Source organism: Podarcis tiliguerta (assembly GCF_965153285.1).
Source record: "Podarcis tiliguerta genome assembly, chromosome: Z".
Taxonomy (NCBI): Eukaryota; Metazoa; Chordata; class Lepidosauria; order Squamata; family Lacertidae; genus Podarcis; species Podarcis tiliguerta.
The window spans coordinates 45,382,995-45,401,681 of record NC_139553.1 but is presented as its reverse complement, the minus strand read 5'-3'; the positions used below and the strand labels follow the sequence as shown (position 1 = coordinate 45,401,681).

At 44.0% G+C, this 18,687-nt stretch overlaps 2 long non-coding RNA genes across 2 annotated transcripts; one reads left to right on the top strand and one right to left on the bottom strand.

Annotated features, from left to right (window-relative positions):
* Window positions 1–6,454: 6,454 nt before the first annotated feature.
* On the bottom strand, window positions 6,455–9,484 carry LOC310669198. Its single transcript, XR_014507072.1, has 3 exons — window positions 9,371–9,484; window positions 8,048–8,152; window positions 6,455–6,532 (listed from the first exon to the last, which is right to left on the bottom strand). It is a non-coding gene; the product is annotated as an uncharacterized lncRNA (long non-coding RNA).
* A 586-nt stretch (window positions 9,485–10,070) lies between these two features.
* LOC310669199 lies at window positions 10,071–10,912 on the top strand. Its single transcript, XR_014507073.1, has 2 exons — window positions 10,071–10,205; window positions 10,499–10,912. It is a non-coding gene; the product is annotated as an uncharacterized lncRNA (long non-coding RNA).
* Window positions 10,913–18,687: the final 7,775 nt, after the last annotated feature.

Sequence of the window (18,687 nt, the reverse complement as noted above, 5' to 3'; positions counted from 1 at the left end):
AATGTATGGCATGGGGTGTGGGTGTGTAAGGGAGAACTGAGAATAATATGCTAATAAGTGTGTTTGTTAGTACGTACATGTGTGCAAGTAAGGGGGGATGGAGATTAGTATGCTCAAAGGCAAAATTGACACTGGTCTTTTCCAGTATGAACACAGTGAAGTTGTGAGAAACTTACATCCCTCCTCCCCACCGGCCTTTATCACCTCTATTTATAAAAGGGAGCTTAATGTATGATAGCAATAAAACTATGATGCTAGCAAAACAAGCCAGATTCTCTCTCTCCCCCCCCCCCTTGCTCTCAGTCTGTGAGAAGTGCGTGGGCTGAGGTCTGCTGCATTGCCGAAAGGGGTTTGTTTCTCCTCTTTCGTTTTGCTCATTATGTTCCCTCGATTGTCTCAAAATACCCCATTAAGGGATCAGCACTGCTTCTTGCAACTTTTTTTTAAAAAAAATAAATGTTCTGAGCCATCTAGGATTTGGGGTGGTTGGTAACTCAGATGGGGAATAAGCAAAGTCTAACCAAGGAAGCTCGTCAAAAATTAAAAGTGTATAGAAACAAGGAGAGCCATCAGAAAAAGCTCTATTCCAAATTGCTTGTTTCCTCCCAATAAGAGGGTAGTTTGTAAAGGATTGGAATAACCTAATAATGGATAAGATTTCCCTGCAGCTAAATAGGATGTCAAATATTCTGATCACTTCTTAGAAAAATAGCACAGATTCTTAGCATACACAGCAAAAAATATTTTGCTTTATGCTTCTTTGTTGTAACCTCACTGTTTCACTGTCAAATATCCAACTCTCTTTCTGCCAATGATTGCAGGTATTACATCAATCATACATTCATAAGATTCTGGGTTCAGTCTGCCCATCCCCAAGTAAGGCTGGGGGAGACTCCTGTCAGTGTAGACAATATTGAACTAGATGGACAAATGGTTTGATTCAGTATTAAGCTTCCTGTTTTCCATGACTTGTAAGTAAGGGATGGAGGAAAAAAAATGATTCAGTTCACATTTAAAAGCAAAACTATTTTTCCTACACTCCCACACTTCCCAAAACAAAATGTGAACTGAAACACAACCATCTTCCAAATGTTCCACTTCTTTGAATTTTGCACTGCAGTTCTCCAGCCCAGCAACGTGTGCATAAATTCACATACTAGTAGAGTTAAAATGCATTATATCAGAGGGAAGGTTAGGAAATTTGCACAAGGCTGTTGGGTTTTTCTGAGTATTCGTAGACTGACATGGGAATCTGGGGAATGGAACTTAGTATTGGGAAAAAGAGAAACGGAGAAAATCCAAAATTGGTAATTTGTTCCTCCCTAATTGTAAACAAGCAGACGTTGCATGGTTGTCCCATTGTCCCAATTGTAATTTTTGTATTGTATTTGTTAAAGTGAGCAAAAATAATATAGTAGAATTTAAAAATAAAACAGGAGCAGGATTTCATCAGAACCATTCAGTTACATGTGGCACCATGAGATTTAGTTGTGTCCCACAAGGCCGAAAGCATTTTGCATTGTGCAGCAGATCTTCTGCACCTTCCCCCATTGTTTTAAACTTTTTAATTTTGTTAACAACTTTGCTTACGGGGTAGATGAGTGTGTATGGGACCACAGCATGTCTCTGAATCTTAATTTGTCCAGAGAAATTTGTTCCACGGGCATGTTCCCTGAGGTTGTTTTTTTTTAATCACCTAGAAATGCTCTTCCTTGCCTCTAACACCCCTATTGTCTTCCAAAAAATCTCGATCTGAGCTCTGCAAATCTGCAAATGTGTTTCTGGTGGTCTTGCTCTGTCTCTTGCACACGTTTTTCATTTACTCTGCTTGTCGTCCACAATTTAAAAGTCAACGAGTTGTTCTTTTGGTTTGAAGGTGTATCTTTGGCGAAATGCTGCCACAGCTCAAAATGGAAAACAGATGCTGATGTGAAATAGTATTGTGAAATAGTATTGCATGGTGCCTCTTGCATTCCTGCACTTGTATGTACATTGTTAAATAGTGGGTAGACATAGCAGACGACGCAGCGATTTCTCCAAAGCAGCTTTTTATTTGTAAGCTGGAACAGAACTGAACAGCAAACAGCTCAGCCGGCCTGCTTTTATAGGCAGCCGGCTGTCAACATTGTAGCAACAACAAGCCAGGGTTTCCCGCCTAAAGTAACTGATGTGGACCTGAGTGAAAACTACATACACAATACTCCTGGTAGCCAGGGTGAGAACTTCAATACATAACATACATCATGGTTAGAAATCCCCCCTCTCTCCCCAAAAAGAGCTCATGTATCATCACTGCTGATGTACATCAGCAGTTAGGAACTGTTCCCTGCTCCCTGCAAGGGCTTCATTTCCTTTGGAGAAAGTGGTGAAGGCTGCATACCAGTGGTAGACAGGGCCTTACCCAAAGTGGATATGACCAAAACACATACACACAGTCCCCCCCACCCCCCAAATCCACAGTGCCTGAGAGACTGCTTTTCCTGTTCTGTTCTGTTTGGCTTGGCCCTGCCCCTCCTCAATTAAACATGCTCTCTTAAACATGATGGAGGTGTCTTTTTTGCATTGGCGGAAGCTGATGTGAGGAGCATGCCTGTGCCATTTTCTGGTCCTGGCTCTTTCTTTGTTCTTTTAAATGTGGCAGCCATTTTGTGCTGTATGCGATGCCCCCAAAGCAGCCATGCTATGTTATGCAATGACCTCATGGCAGCCATTTTGTGACTGGTACCCACAGTGCTTTCTTAAAATTCTAAATGTGTCCACTGACCAATAAAGATATAAACCCAGTCCTCTCATATTGGCATTGCTTTTTAAAAGCACCACTGCCTATTTTTGAGTTATGGAGCCCCCATTGCTGGTTTTCCAGGACATCTGCCCAATTTCTGAAAAATAACCCAGGACGCCATTTTCGGAGGTGAATTCCATGACATGTCTTGGAAAATCAGGACATATGGCAGCCGTTTCACCAACCCACAAAGGGAGAGTGGTTTTCTGGGAACAAGTAGCAGAAAATGGGGGCCATTGGAGCATCTGGGGTCAGGCCCTGCCTCTCCATGTGCTGTTGTTGGGAAATAGAATGCCCCAGGAAACCTCACTGCATTGCCTTCTACTCAAACCCCTGTTTTGCTCCACTGATTGCCATTTAGAGTAGTCTTTATTGAACACCTGCTCTCCCTGAAGGTTCAATTCTAAGGCTCAATCTGCACATGCACTAGAATGAAACATACCTGCCAACATTTCTCTGATGAAAATAGAGACATCCCATTCCATAATGATAACTTTACTGTTTATACCCCACACATCTTTCTGGGTTGCCCCAGTCATTCTGGGTGGCTTCCAACATATATAAAAACATAATTAAACATTTAGCATTAAAAAAACCCTTCCCTATACAGGATTGCCTTCAGACGGCTTGAGGGTAGGATAACTTCATACCCGCCATCATTTCTCCAATGAAAATAGGGACATCCTAAGGAAAAGCAGGACATTCTGGGATCAAATCAGAAATTGAGATGTCTTCTCTAAATCAGGGACATCCTTAGAAAATAGGGACACTTGGAGGGTCTGAATAAAGTGGTATAGTCCTCCTGAGACAATAGAATGTACCGGATCTTACATTACAGTCCTTTCAAGAGGGGCTGGTACCCCACAGCAGTGCTGGCAGCCTTCAGCCAGCCTGCCCAGGATGGATCTCAGCTCATCTTCCTCCCTTCATCCCAGCAACACTGCTCCCCTCCAGCAGTTACTCTGGCAACCTTCCAAATTCTGGGGCAAGGGGGAAAGAGTTCTCTTGTATTGTTAAAGTCCCTCGATTGTTCTTTTGATAGTCATAGCTCAGCCAGGTTGTTTTGCATAAGGAATTCCTTTGCAGCTTGCATTCTCCCTTCATATCACATCACAAATAACCAAAATCCTAGATTTATTAATTTCTAGGGTTTAAGGGGGAACCCCAAATCTATCTATATATTTATATGTATATAATAAACAAACATTATATATCTCCAGAACACACTCCTTCTCTCACACATAAACACACTCTGTTACAAAACTCTTTCTCTTGCAACACATATATACCCATACACACACACACACACACACACCCTCTCACAGGCACATATATTTCTCACACGCAAGCACAAACACACTCTCTCTCTCTCTCTCTCTCTCACACACACACACACACAGAGAGAGAGAGAGAGAGAGAGAGAGAGCGAGCGCTATTAGCTACAAATACCTTTCTCTCCCCACAACCCTCAATGCTAAAATCAACCTGGTGAAAAGATTATTAATTTCAGTCAGGGAAATGATAGTGCAGAATGGGAGGTTCATATCCGACAGTCATAGCCCTGCGATTCAGTTTTTCCCAACCTGTCACACAACCCTTGGTAAGCAAAGAAGAAGACATCAGCAGACCACATCACAGGCTTCCCACATCACGTCTGTTGTGGCCTAGGTGGGAGATTATATCTCTGGATGATGCCCTAGCAACTCTCTGAATGAAGAAAAGTGGAACGGCAAAGGGAAAACTTTTTCTCCTCTATGCACCTGTTTTTGCTTTGTTTCTGCTTTCCATGAGCTTCTAGAATAGAATCATAGAATCATAGAGTTGGAAGAGACCACAAGGGCCATCGAGTCCAACCCCCTGCCAAGCAGGAAACACCATCAGAGCACTCCTGACATATGGTTGTCAAGCCTCTGCTTAAAGACCTCCAAAGAAGGAGACTCCACCACACTCCTTGGCAGCAAATTCCACTGTCGAACAGCTCTTACTGTCAGGAAGTTCTTCCTAATGTTTAGGTGGAATCTTCTTTCTTGTAGTTTGGATCCATTGCTCCGTGTCCGCTTCTCTGGAGCAGCAGAAAACAACCTTTCTCCCTCCTCTATGTGACATCCTTTTATATATTTGAACATGGCTATCATATCACCTCTTAACCTCCTCTTCTCCAGGCTAAACATGCCCAGCTCCCTTAGCCGTTCTATACACGGGAAAGCATAAAAAAAAATGTACACTATACATCTGGAAGGATGCTGTGGCCTAATTTTGCCATGAGTGTAGAAGGGGGATGGGGAAGTTATTGGACTCCAGCTCCCATCAGCCTCAGCGTGGCCAGTGGCTATGATGGCAGTTGTAGTCCAGAAATACCTGGAGAGACACATGTTTTCCACCCCACTTGTATACCAAGTCCCATACACACCAAATGTGACGATGGCATAATGTTTTACTGCAGAAACCAAACAAACACAGTCCATCACCTGAGTTCAGGCCTTGTACAGAGCAGGCAGAGGTAGACTGAAGCGGCTGCCTTGGGTGGCAGAATCCAGGGGGATGCTGCCACTGTGGTTGCCCCACTTGCCCCTGCCACTGCTGCTAGGGTCACGCAGTGGAGGTGGCTTTTTCCAGTGAGATCTCAGGAGAGTTCCATGAGATCTCGCTGGAAGTCACTGAACAAACCCAGTAAGCGAGGCTTCGGCAAAAGGCTGCAGCCACAATGGGGCAAGGCAGCAACTTTCCATTTTGCCTCATGCAATGGGATGAGCACTCATGAGAGCCTGAACTCATTCAACAAAACTAGGCTTGCCATATGTCAGGGAAATTCCTGGTATGTTCTGTTTTTTTGCTGAAATGGCAAAATATCAGGGAAAACCTGGATGTATGGCAACGCGATGGAAAAAGCACTGGAAGCAGCTCCAAAAGCTTAAAATCACTATATTTTGTGGGGAGGCTCAACAACTTGGGGGAGGCTTTTTTGAAATATGGCAACCCTAAACAAAACGTACAGAAGAAAAACTCCCTGAGAACTTCACAGCCAATCAGAGCATGTGCTACTTCAGTAAACACCATGTCTGGTGTCTACCTGGTTGCTAAGCAACACCTCCACGCATCCCCCTCTGGGCTAGTTGACTTTAACACCAACAGAACTAACCCTTAAACTGCAAATTGAATGATCCCTACTGTTGCCCTTCCAACAACAGTAAGGCTGTTTCATGACTTCAGGCAGCATGTGGCAACTCACAAAAACAACACACACAAAAAAAACTCCCAATAAAAATCCATGCACACAGGAGGCTAGCCTGCTTTATTCCCAATGTGCCGATAATATAACTTGATTATTTTTGGAAATATTCCAGGGAAGGGAGTTTGATAAATATGCCTGTATGTCTCCCCTTTCACAAATCCACAACCAGCTCCTACACACACACACACACACACACACACACACAGGCAATCCAACAAGTTTTCTGATTATTCCCCCCAACTCACATACCGCCAATTACATTTGCCTAAAAATAAAACCTCCAATCAAAACCCGACCTCTTATGTAATTAGCTAGGCTGCCTGCCTTTCCTCTCCCACAGAATGCCAAATGAAACCAAAGGGTCTGCGATGCTCATTTAAAGTGAAAGGAGCAGGCACAAAATCTTTTTTGGCCCTGTGTGCTCAGCTACTCCATGTTTGCAAATCAGGTTGGTTGGATGCTCAGCAAAAGGACCACCTGGAAGCAACTCTTGAGCAGTGATGATGCCTCTCACTTGCCTGGATGGAGGAGGGAGAGAGGTGTACATGACAGAGGATGAGTGTAGAAACCTCCAATTTCTGTGTTGCAAACTTGAGAGTCGCCTCTGTTGTTCTAACCACTTTTGCCTCTGCAGCCCCGTCATTGGAATGTGGCCCCAAGAAAGTCATTTTGAAGAGGGTTCTCCACACCAACAGCAGCTAAAAATACAGGAGAGCTGTTTGTGTCTTTCCAGCTTTCCTGCCCCTTTATCTGGAAGGCTTCCTTGCTCCCAGGCTTAATACCATTAATGATTTGCCCTTTCTCAATGCTGATGTTACCTCAAAACTGTTACTTACTGGACAGTATCTGTGCCCTCACTGATGCTGAGCAAGCCATGCACCTTCCGATTCCCTCCAGAGCCACCCCACTTTGCAACCCAGAGATTGGGCATCAGAGAGGGAACTTGCATGCAAAACCGTTTTAGTCCAAAAGAAAAATGTGAGTAGGCTGCCTGTCAGTATCACACACAGACACACAATCAAACACACCGACACTGCCTTGAGCCTGCACTACAGCTGAAGTCAAAATGACATGCCTGCACCAAGGCTTGTCAGTTCCAGCTCCTATGTAGTCCCCCATTTTCAGGTTGGCGCTTATGTGCACATGCACCATCCAGACACACTGAATTCAGTATGACCTCTAAAACACAGCCCAGATTCCTACCTTCCCTTTCTCTTTTAGCTTAGGATCGCATCCACACCAAGCATTAAAAGCACATGGCTTCTCCTGAAGATTCCTGGGAACTGTTAAGGGAGCTGGGGATGACAGCTCTGTGAAGGGTAGGCTGCAGTTCCCAGGATTATTCTTGAGGCCGTGTGAAGAATGTGCTTTAAATGTGCTTTGACTGTATGTTGTGGGTGTGACTTAGGACATGGGTGGGGAGCCTCCGTTCTGGGGGCCAAATGTGGCCCTTGGTACCTTACTGACTGCACCTTGGTCCCTACATTGGCTCCCAGTACATTTCCGAGGATTTTTGTGTTGGTGCTGACCTTTAAAGCCTTCAACGGCCTCAGTCCAGGATACCTGAAGGAGCGTCTCCACCCCCATTGTTCTGCCCGGATGCTGAGGTCCAGTGCCGAGAGCCTTCTGGCAGTTCCCTCACTGCAAGAAGCAAAGTTACAGGGAACCAGGCAGAGGGCTTTCTGGGTAGAGGCGCCTGCCCTGTGGAATGCCCTCCCATCAGATATCAAGGTAATAAACAACTATCTAACTTTTAGAAGACATCTGAAGGCGGCCCTGTTTAGGGAAGTTTTTAATGTTTGATGTTTTATCGAGTTTTTAGTATTCTGTTGGGAGCCACCTAGAGTGGCTGGGGAAACCCAGCCAGATGGGCGGGGTATAAATATTATCAGTTATTGTTACTGTTGCTTCCTTGTCACTTAACTGATAACTTTTTAAATGCCCCAGTTTTTCTGTTTCTGTCTTTCCAACCAAGCTATCCAACCAAGCCATGTATTTTCCATAAAACAAAAATCAGATGTTTTCTTACCTACCTCGCTATAAAATTTCCTGTTCATAGACTTTGTAACGCCAGCTCAGGGCTTTTGAATGCACATTTGTTTTCCACCTTCCCTGCTATCACCACCCTAGGCAGTCAGCTAGAAAAAGAAGAGACTTATTTATTGGGAGAGAAACATGCTCAGAAAGATTTTTTATTTTTTTAGATAACCCTCACACATCTGTTTCTACAGAAACCGCTCCCCTAGTGCCCTTTCAGAATTGTCAGTCACATGGGGCTCAGAGTAGAGCCCATCCCAGTGCCAAAATTGAAGCAAAATAACAGCAAAGATTAGGGAATGCTTGAAAGAATATCTGTCTCTCTCTGGGTAGTATTTGTTAGCATCTTCATTTACTTAAGGCTTTTTTAAGCCTGCTTTTTGATCTGCGTGAGTCTACAAAGCTTGCAAAAACCAAAAGCAAAGCTTTAGACTATAGCTGCCTCTTCCTCACTTCTCCAGACAATCTCGGGTCCTGCAGACTGGGAGATGTTTTCTGTGGGTGTTTCCTGCATTATGTCATTGATGGACAGTCCACACACATTATTCCTCTTTATAAGTTGTCCTGCAATGCTTCCTAAGGGTGTCACATTAGCACTGCCTGAAGCAGCAGTCTTGTACTACAATGCAACAAAACCAGACCAAACAACAACACCTCAGAACATTTCCATGGGTGTAGCCAGTGGGAGGCAGTGGGGGCAGCAACACTTCCCTAAATCAAGTAAATAAATGAAGATACTTAAGTAAAAGTATAAATAATCAGAATATTTGAAATTAAAATGCTTTGTGAGGTCAGTTGGATGATGTCGCGAAGCATTCTAGCGACACAACTGGCAACTCGACTGAGCGATAGGTGAGGCTTCTGTGAACTGACCAGTCTCGTTACAGGTAGCTCAGTTCTGGAACAGGACAGGTGGGTGTCCTGCCCCCCCACCCCAACAACATACCATATTTTTCGCTCTATAGGACACACTCCCCCCCCCTCCAAAATTAAGGGGAAATGTGTGTGTGTCCTATGGAGCGAATGCAGGCTCCTTGGCTTCAGCGATAGCAACGTGAAGCCTCCAAAGCGCAGAGGGAGCGCTCCCAGTCCCACCAGGAGATGCTGGGGCCTGAACCTGATGCCTTCTGCATGCTAAGCAGTTGTTCTACCACTGAGCTATGGCCCTAGCTCACAATATTGCTGTCAGGATAAAATGGAGAAGGTGGAGGCTGAAGTGTGTATGCTCTGTGGAGGAAAGGTGGGATGGAAGTATAAGAAGGAATAAAGTATGTAAACTAGCCTATAGGTGAATAAACTACAGTATATTTTTAACTTACTCTCCTAATAATTTGTATATAAATTATAAAAGTGGTATATAAATTTTGTTAAATAAAAAAGAGGAAATGTTCAGACTTTCAAACAGTATGTTATGCCTGAGCCTTCATTGCTGAAACTCCCAACAGCATTTTCATGCTCACAAACACCTGATGAAGGAACCATTGTGACATAACCCATTCAAGGAGATATAAGGGGCAACAGGCTGTCAACAGTGGCAGTAGTTGGGGGCTCCCATCTATGAAAAAGCCACAGAAAGTCTTTTCCTACTGCCTGAGGAATTAATCCCTTCTTTAATGTTCATAATTGCTGGATCGATTTAACAGGACTGGAGCTAACATTTGCTTGGATTTGGCACCATTGATAGGGAACTGCCTGCTGCGTCCTCCACTTTGAAGTCACCCTGGTCTTTGGACCTCCAGCACCTTCTTCAGCATGTCCAACCCATCAAAGAGGCGTATGATACTGGTGTTCCACTGGGTTAGGAAGAAGCCCCTGACAGAGAAGCCGGGCTCTACCATCTCGGCCAGACCTTCTGCCTCTGCACCGGCTTGCAACACTCCTCACATTTCACCCTACTTCACGAGGAGCAAGACACAACCCGCTCCGCTCAGGAGGTCCAGCAGGCGCAAGGTGCTGCGATTGCCGAATCTCACCGACCCCAAGTTTTTAAGATCGGTCATCGGCAGCGTTGGCCAGAAGAGAGCCCGCAGGCGTGGCAAGCAAAAGATGCCCACGAGCATTTAAGATATGAAAAGCTACTGGATTTAATCAGGAAGTTATGAGACATGCACTGATTGGAAGCGAAGCTGTATATCGGCCCTGAACCTTCTGCAGGTGCAGATTAAGCAGGCTTGCTTTTAAATGCCATCTGAATCAAGTTTCTCCCCCATCCCTATTGGTAGCTATGTGGAGGGTTGCTACCACTTCTTCCTCCCTCCCTCTCCACTCCAGTGTATCTTTTAACATGAGCCAAAGAAGCAGGCAAAAGGCAAATGTTTTCCTCTCAGCTCTGTTCCCACTGGAGTCCACTGGTCTCCTCCTCCTGTCACAGGCTCATCCCCCTGATCTCTCCCAGGTACCAGACGCTTTGCAGCCAGAAGTTTAGTGATCCTTCTACTTAGTTCCAGATTTGGCAAGTAGGCCACATATGCCTTCCAGATCTCGAGAAGAGGCCTGCCATCTTCCACGCTTTGATGCTGAGTGTCACTGAGGTGTTCCATAAAGGCTTCCCTTTTACGGATGGTGACTGTACTTCTCTCGCCTCCTGCCTTTCATTTTCTCTAAAGCTGCACCGCTACTGTAAAGCACATCAGCTAATGAAGCTGCTGACACTTCTAGGTCTCAGGGGGATTCCCCCTCCCCCCAATTTTATTTTGCAGGATAAGACGTGATTAAGGTTGTTAAGCAGACTTTTTCCTGATGCACCACCCACTGGGATGCCTCAGTTTTCAGACTCTGACGCCATCTTGGGTGGGGGTTTGCCATCTTCTTATGGATCTGAATCATACAAGGGTTTGTGCATTTAAACTTTGGTGTCACTACATCTTGGAGTACGATACGATAGACTGAGGGGTGTAATTAGAGTCTCAGAAATCTGTATAGCTGGAAGCAGGGGTGCCAACTTGAATAATCGGCCCATCGGCCCCTAGGAATTGGCTTCTGTGGCTGGAAGGGACCTCAAAGGCAATTTAGTTCCATCCCCAGCCAATGCAGGAATATTCTGCTGATATTTATTCACTTAAGTTTTGGGGCTCCCAGACTGTCACTATTTTCCGGTGGGATTCACTCACACACTGTCAAAATGTTGTTTGCACAATCAAAGATGATTTGGAGCTCTTGCTCTACAAACCTGCCACCCCAAAAGATTGGAGATTTTGAAATAAAAAAAACCACTGTGAAAATATACTGTCAAGTGTGGGATAACACTAGCTTTGATGCAGCTCTGTCTAGCCTCCCCTCAAAAAATATGCGAGTGAGTTCTCATTAAATAGCCCACATTGTCTTATCTCCCCACAAACAAATCAGAATGAATGCTCAATAAGCTGGTCATCTGGGAAGACTGCTAGTAGCTAATCAGTAAGTTAGCACAATTATTACTCCCTAAGCAATCTGGATTTAGTTGATTTTAGACTGACAACTAGGTATCAGATTTATAACCTATCATTTTTCCTAGAAGAGAGTCCAGGGTGGCTAGCAAGCAAGCAAGCAAGCAAGCAAGCAAACAAACAAACAAAACATCATAAAAACAGTCAAACCAGCATGACAGTAATTGAGTCCTCCAGTACAAAATGTCACAATTGACTATGTTCCAAGGACTTGGACAAATTGGTAGATCTTAACACCCTGTATGGTTATGTGTGAACTTCCTGACTTCCCTTTGGGGGTAGGGGAAGCTTCATAAATGGACCACTATGAATTCTGTGTCTCTGTGATGTTTTCTGTTCCTCCCTGCCATATGTTGTTATTATTCCCAGAAGGAAAGCTTCTGGGGTTGTTGTTTTTTTTGGGGGGGGGGGGACGTTCTAAACATTTTCTTAAGCTTGTTATATATCATCTCCCAAAATTATTTTATTATTCTACAAGACCACCATGAATGGTAAAATGTGCCGGTTGTTTCTTTGCGCTTCCAACATAGGTCACTTTTTGATCTAAATATTTTGGCTTGTTTACTTGGTGTCAAATACCACATATGGATCATTTTTAATAGTTCTTTTTTTAAAGCGTTACTAGCAGTGAATTTTAAATTTGTTTTCCACAATTGTTCCCACAAATTCAAATCAATATGATGACCCACATCTTGTTCCCATTTGATCATAGATGATTTCACAAGTTCTTCTTTCATTTCCCAGTCAAGTAATATCCTATACATTTCAGATAATTTTTTAACTCTAGATCTTAATATTTCTTTTTTGAATTCTGATGGTTTTTCTGCAAATCCCAATTTCTTATTTACCTTAGATTTTGAATTGATTTGGTGATAGTTTATCCAGCCCGATACATATTCTTTAACCTCTTCATTTTTCCCATTTTTGGCTCTCCTTTTGAAAAGTCTAACAATTCATTATAGGTTCCCCAGTTGTCACTCATATTCATTTTTTTCCTTGTCTCTGCTTCTTTTGGGGATGGCCACCTTGGTGTTTTGTTCTCTAATATATATATATTTATTTTTCCCATACCCTAATTAAGTTTTTTCTAATAACATGGTTGGCAGAACTTTTACATATTCCAGCTTTGTTGTACCAAACATCAGCGTGCCAGCTGTATTTGCCAAAACAAAGTTCTTTGTTGCAGTGTCCACTGTGGTGAAATTGTGTAACTAATGCAAGTAATTATGCAAATGACATAACTTACATTGTCATTCCAATGTTGATTTCAATGCAACAGAAGCGCAATGCAAACAGAAGGAAAGCACAATCAACTGCTGCAGATTGAAAGCAGCAGCAGCAAATTCTGATTGTATTCGCTGGGTCGATTTCTGTTCTGGATATGGGACAAATAAGCAAACAATAGCAATTTCTTCTTCCATTTCTGCTTTGATTCTCTGGCACCTCAGTGACACCATCCCCTTTACCATTTGCCCTGATAGAATCATAGAATCATAGAATTGGAAGAGACCACAAGGGCCATCGAGTCCAACCCCCTGCCAAGCAGGAAACACCATCAGAGCACTCCTGACATATGGTTCTCAAGACTCTGCTTAAAGACCTCCAAAGAAGGAGACTCCACCACACTCCTTGGCAGCAAATTCCACTGTCGAACAGCTCTTACTGTCAGGAAGTTCTTCCTAATGTTTAGGTGGAATCTTCTTTCTTGTAGTTTGGATCCATTGCTCCGTGTCCGCTTCTCTGGAGCAGCAGAAAACAACCTTTCTCCCTCCTCTATGTGACATCCTTTTATATATTTGAACATGGCTATCATATCACCCCTTAACCTCCTCTTCTCCAGGCTAAACATGCCCAGCTCCCTTAGCCGTTCCTCATAAGGCATCGTTTCCAGGCCTTTGACCATTTTGGTTGCCGCCCTCTGGACACGTTCCAGTTTGTCAGTGTCCTTCTTGAACTGTGGTGCCCAGAACTGGACACAGTACTCCAGGTGAGGTCTGACTAGAGCAGAATACAGTGGCACTATTACTTCCCTTGATCTAGATGCTATACTCCTATTGATGCAGCCCAGAATTGCATTGGCTTTTTTAGCTGCCGCATCACACTGTTGGCTCATGTCAAGTTTGTGGTCAACCAAGACTCCTAGATCCTTTTCACATGTACTGCTCTCAAGCCAGGTGTCACCCATCTTGTATTTGTGCCTCTCATTTTTTTTGCCCAAGTGCAATACTTTACATTTCTCCTTGTTAAAATTCATCTTGTTTGTTTTTGCCCAGTTCTCTAATCTGATGAGACCATATAATCCAGCATCCTGTTATCACAGATGCTTACGGGAAGGCCACCCTCAGGACTTCAGTGTGAGAGCACTCTCCCTACCGTAGCTGGCGTTTTTAGGGACATATTGCCTCTGACAATGGAGTTAGAAAATAGACATCATCCTTCTAGTATGAATTCTTTGGTTGAGGCTCAAGTGGAGTTTGGGGTAAGAGAAAACCATTTTGCTCCATCATCTGTAGGTAGGACAGGTGCTTTTTCTCTGTCACTTTTCACATTTATTAATGTCCTGCTATGAAAGCTGGTTTAGGCTATGGGTAAACAAGGCAGTGTCCAGTTCAAAAAAAAGAAGAGTTGGCAACTCTAATCCAGCATGAAGGTTGTGTGGTTGAAACACTCCTTAGACTGTCCTGCCCTACCTTGATTTCTGCTGATATTTACGGTAGTCTTTGCTCTGCTCATACACCAGGGCTGGGCAGATATACGTTAAGATACAATATATAGATTATTTGCAGCATACTGACAAAGGTTTTCTGACTCCTAATTGCTTAATGAGGGCAAACAAAAAAGACTCACCTCAGCTCTGAGTTAAGCAGTTAGAATCCCCAATCTGCAGAAAGTCAGATATAGATTTGTATCTGCATATGCCAGGAAGGGCTGTATCTCAGTGGCAGAGCATCTGCTTGCAAGCAGATATTCCGAGGTTCAGTCCTCGCTGGCAACTCCGCATAGGGCTAGGAGAGACTCCTGCTGAAACCCTGGAGACCTGCTGCCTGCAAGTCAGTGTTGACAAGTGCTAGTCTAGATGGAACAATGGTCCGAGTCTGCATAAAGGCAGATTGTTATGTTCTTATGTCTCATGGGATGTCACTGGTAATTTGCGCTGCCCTCAGAGCCACCATTTGGGTTCTTGCCCCTGTTTGTGGACATTGTGTGGACCTAGAGTTGGTGAGGTACATTGGTTAGACTGTTGGACTAGGACTTGGTTCAGAACCACTACTCGGCCATGAAGCTCCTTGGGTGATCTCGAGGAAATCACTGCCTCTCAGCAGGGAGGATAAAATGGGGTGTGGGGTCACACATGCTTGAGCTCTTTGGAGGAAAGGCAAGGTTTAAATGAAAAGACAATAGAGAAAACAAAATAGATTGCACAAACCTTAATGCAGCCCATTCCTCATGTTCCCAGGTGTGCTGCAATGCTCACCAGCCCACAATTCCTGCTGAAAACTACAGGCTCAGATTTCATTTAAAAAAAAATAATAATGAGAAAAGGGTTGTTCCCTGGAAGTTAAAATCCTTTGCCCTAAAACGACAACCTCCCTTTCTAAGTCTATGTGGTTATGCAGGAGGAAGCACTTTGTGCATGCTCAGAGGCATTGCCACATTTTCCCATGTCTGGGGTACAAATGCATGTTGCTTGTGACCTAGCTGCCCACAGAAGCCTGGATCAGACACGCTCAAGAGAGAAGGGTTGCTCCAGAGACTTTTCTGTGTTTTCACTTCTGATAGAAGCAATTGGTGGGGATGTGGGACGATGAATCACGACTGCATTCTGTTGAGGACTGGACTGGTTTTGACAGGCAGGCACTGATGTGTTTTGCAGACTGTATCTGATGCTAATGCTCGGCCACAAGGAGCAACCCACTACACTGCCGTTCCGGTGTCTGAGCACAATCCCTTTTCAACACGAGACCTGCTCTAATCCACCCTGGGATTTGGCTGTGTCTCTAAGCAACGGCAAAAATGGATTTGCCTATGTTTTGTATCCGTAGGCTTGTATCCCCACACCTCAATGGTACAGTAGTCTCAGACGCCACTGTTATGCTCTCTGCCTTAATCAGAGGTGTGGAAGATCAGAATCTTTCCCCTCATTCTTTTGTTAACCTCTAGGTAATCCTCCCCAACATTATGACTGCTGAAGAGAAGGAGAGAGGCCATGCAAAAATAAAATAAAATGTAGTTTTCTCTTGCAATTTGAGCATGCAGTTTTAGCATGTATAATGGACTTGATTTAAATTCTACTCAGAGTAGACCAGTTGAAAGTTAATCATGCCCATCATGGAAGGGTGAGAGGGGTGTGTGTTATCAGTTTGCTTTTCTTGTTTTTCTTGTTTTATGAGTTTTGTGTTCTCATTTTTATGTTGTGAACTGCCCTGTAATCTTCGGATGAAGTGCAGTATACAAATGTTATGGTTACTCCTGCTACTACTAATAATCTCAATGAGTCTGCTCTGAGTAGGACTAACCATAGATATTACCCAGTGGTTTTAAGATTGCCTATTTAATTTATATTTATACCTTGTTTTTCACAGTTGTGCTAATTGGTATTTTAAAATGAGTATCTTGAGTGGTCGTTTGAAAACCACTTAGAGGTTTTGGTGATCAAGTAAGCAGTATGCAAATGTTGTTCAATAAAAAAAGCAAAACCAAATTGCCTAAAGTAAGCAGGCAGGCAGTGTGTCTAACTTCCAAGGATGTCACTATATTCAACCTGTGTGTTCTTCCATGCAGTGACATGGATGGTGGTGACCTCCAAGCACTCTGAATATGCTCCAGGCAACTGGAAGAGAGTTCCGAGGGCATATGTGGTACAGAAATGGAGGAAGTTATTAGTTTTAAACCGTATTGAATTGCTGCATCGACGCAGTGTGGCCAAACCCTGTAAGATGTGCACTGTTTAGCACCATCTTTGGAGATGAGCCCTTTAGCTTGTTTGTGTCCTGACTGGAAGCTTCAGGTCAGATTCAGGCCATGGAAAGCCATGTTCTACCTCTACTGTTGGAGGCAGTATGACTGAATGCCAGGTGTGGATAACGCTGTTGCACTCAAGACCTGCTTATGGACTGATATTGACCACTGTGGGAACAGGATGGTGGTTTAGATGAGCCATTGGCCTGACCCAGCAGGCTTCTCATTGGCTTGTATGTCCTTCATGCCTAGATGCCATTAATGTGAACTACCCCTTAGGAGCATAGGCACCAGCTTTACACCAGGTGTGACTACCTATTTAGCTCCAATCTATCAGCAGCTGCCCAGAGCACCAGAGAAATGTCTTTCCCATCACTGTCAACGAGAGCTGAGCCATTCCTACCATGAGGCAGAAAGATGGAGCAGATGCTGAAAATTGGCATCAAAATGTTGGACCACAGGGCTGTGCCTGCCACATAGGGATGGGCAAATCTGCCGCTTTCACTTTCTCTTGGTTTCTTATTTCCCCCTTTTCGGTTCTTCACATTTCCATAACACTATGTGTTGGTCTGTTTTTAAAATCCCCATGAAAACCATTACCCCTTATAAACACATTTTTGTATGCAGTTTCGAAACTAAAATGCACTTTTTCTTTCGCAAGCATTTCACCCAATAGGCAGTATTTTTGTATGTCAACTTTCACCATAATATATGCATTTTTCTTGCACACATTGTTTGGTTGAAGAACCACAATGCAAAGTTCAGAGAACTGTGGGTTTTGAAGGAGAGCTGTGTTTTGGTTTGCACCTTGCCTTGAGAAGCGTGAATCAAGTACAGTGGTACCTCGCAAGATGAATGCCTCGGAAGACAAAAAACTCGCAAGACGAAAGAGTTTTTCGTTTTCTGAGTTGCTTCACAAGATGGATTTCCCTATGGGCTTGCTTCGCAAGAGGAAACGTGTTGCGCCTTTTTTTAAAAACCGCCAATGCATTCCTATGGGAAACCGTCAATACGCAGTGGTGCTTTGCAAGATGAAAAAACTCGTAGAATGAAAAAACTCGCAGAACGAATTAATTTCGTCTTGCGAGGCACCACTGTAGTTTCTCATTAGAATGCAAAGAAAACAGAATGCATCTCCTACATTCTCTGACCTCTGCTGTCTTGAGCAGGCTTGTTTTGAAGGACTGTAACTCAGTGGTAGAGACTGGTTGCTCACCCTTCTCAGTGAGGCAACAGCTGCGGACCTTCACCCCATCAGCCATCTCAGCAGCAGCAGCCCAAGTGCTGCCCAATAGTTAAGGGAATTCCCCAGCCAGCAGGATTTCCCTCCGGAAAGTCAATTTAAAATGGGCCAGAGGCCCCGCTGCAAGTGCAATCTGTTTTGCATGCAGAGGGTCCAGGGTTCAATGCCTAACAGTAGCTCCAGACAGGGCTAGAGGGCTGCTGCCATTCAGTGAGTAGACCATACTGAACGAAATGGATTATCAGTGTGACTCAGTATAAGGCAGCTTCCTATGTTCCTTCAGGTGCAGAGGTGGATGTGACCCTGTCGCCAGCATTGAAGCAAGACTCAGCTGCCATTCCATTCAGCTTCTGAACATGGGATGGTGCAGTGACATTGTGTCCTTTGTCAGGACAAAACCTTCTGATCTGGTCCTTCTAGCAGGGAGAGAGCCAGGGTCTTTCTCCAGATGTGCTCTATCCTTAAGCCGTGTGTTCCCATCAAACAAAAACTGCATACAAATAAGCAGCGGGGGCGGGGAGTGATATAAGCCTGTTCTGTGCAAACATTGTCAGCATTGCTGCTACATGGATGCTTTATTAGAAACGAAGGAAGCTGCCCCCTTTTTAAACCATGTAAAACCATCGGTCCGTCTCCACTTGTCTCTCCCAGCCCCACCAGGGATTGAACCTGGGACCTTGTGTAAGCAAAGCAGGTGCTTTACCACTGAATTATGGTCATTCCCACATCATTTAAAATCATGATCACATAACATGAATTAAGACAAGGAGGTATTTCTGGCAGACAGCAAACATCAGAGAAAGAGAGAGAGGGAGGGAGGGAGGGAGGGAGAGATTTAGTTCACTCCAACATTCAACCAGCTTACAGCCACGTCTTCTACTTTCCAATCATATATCTATATTTTTTAGAGTCCCATTCTGGAGAAATCTCCAGCCACTGAATATCCTAATATTCAGAAACCACCTAGAAAACTGGTCCTGATTTTTTCCTAATGTGGTGGAATCCCATC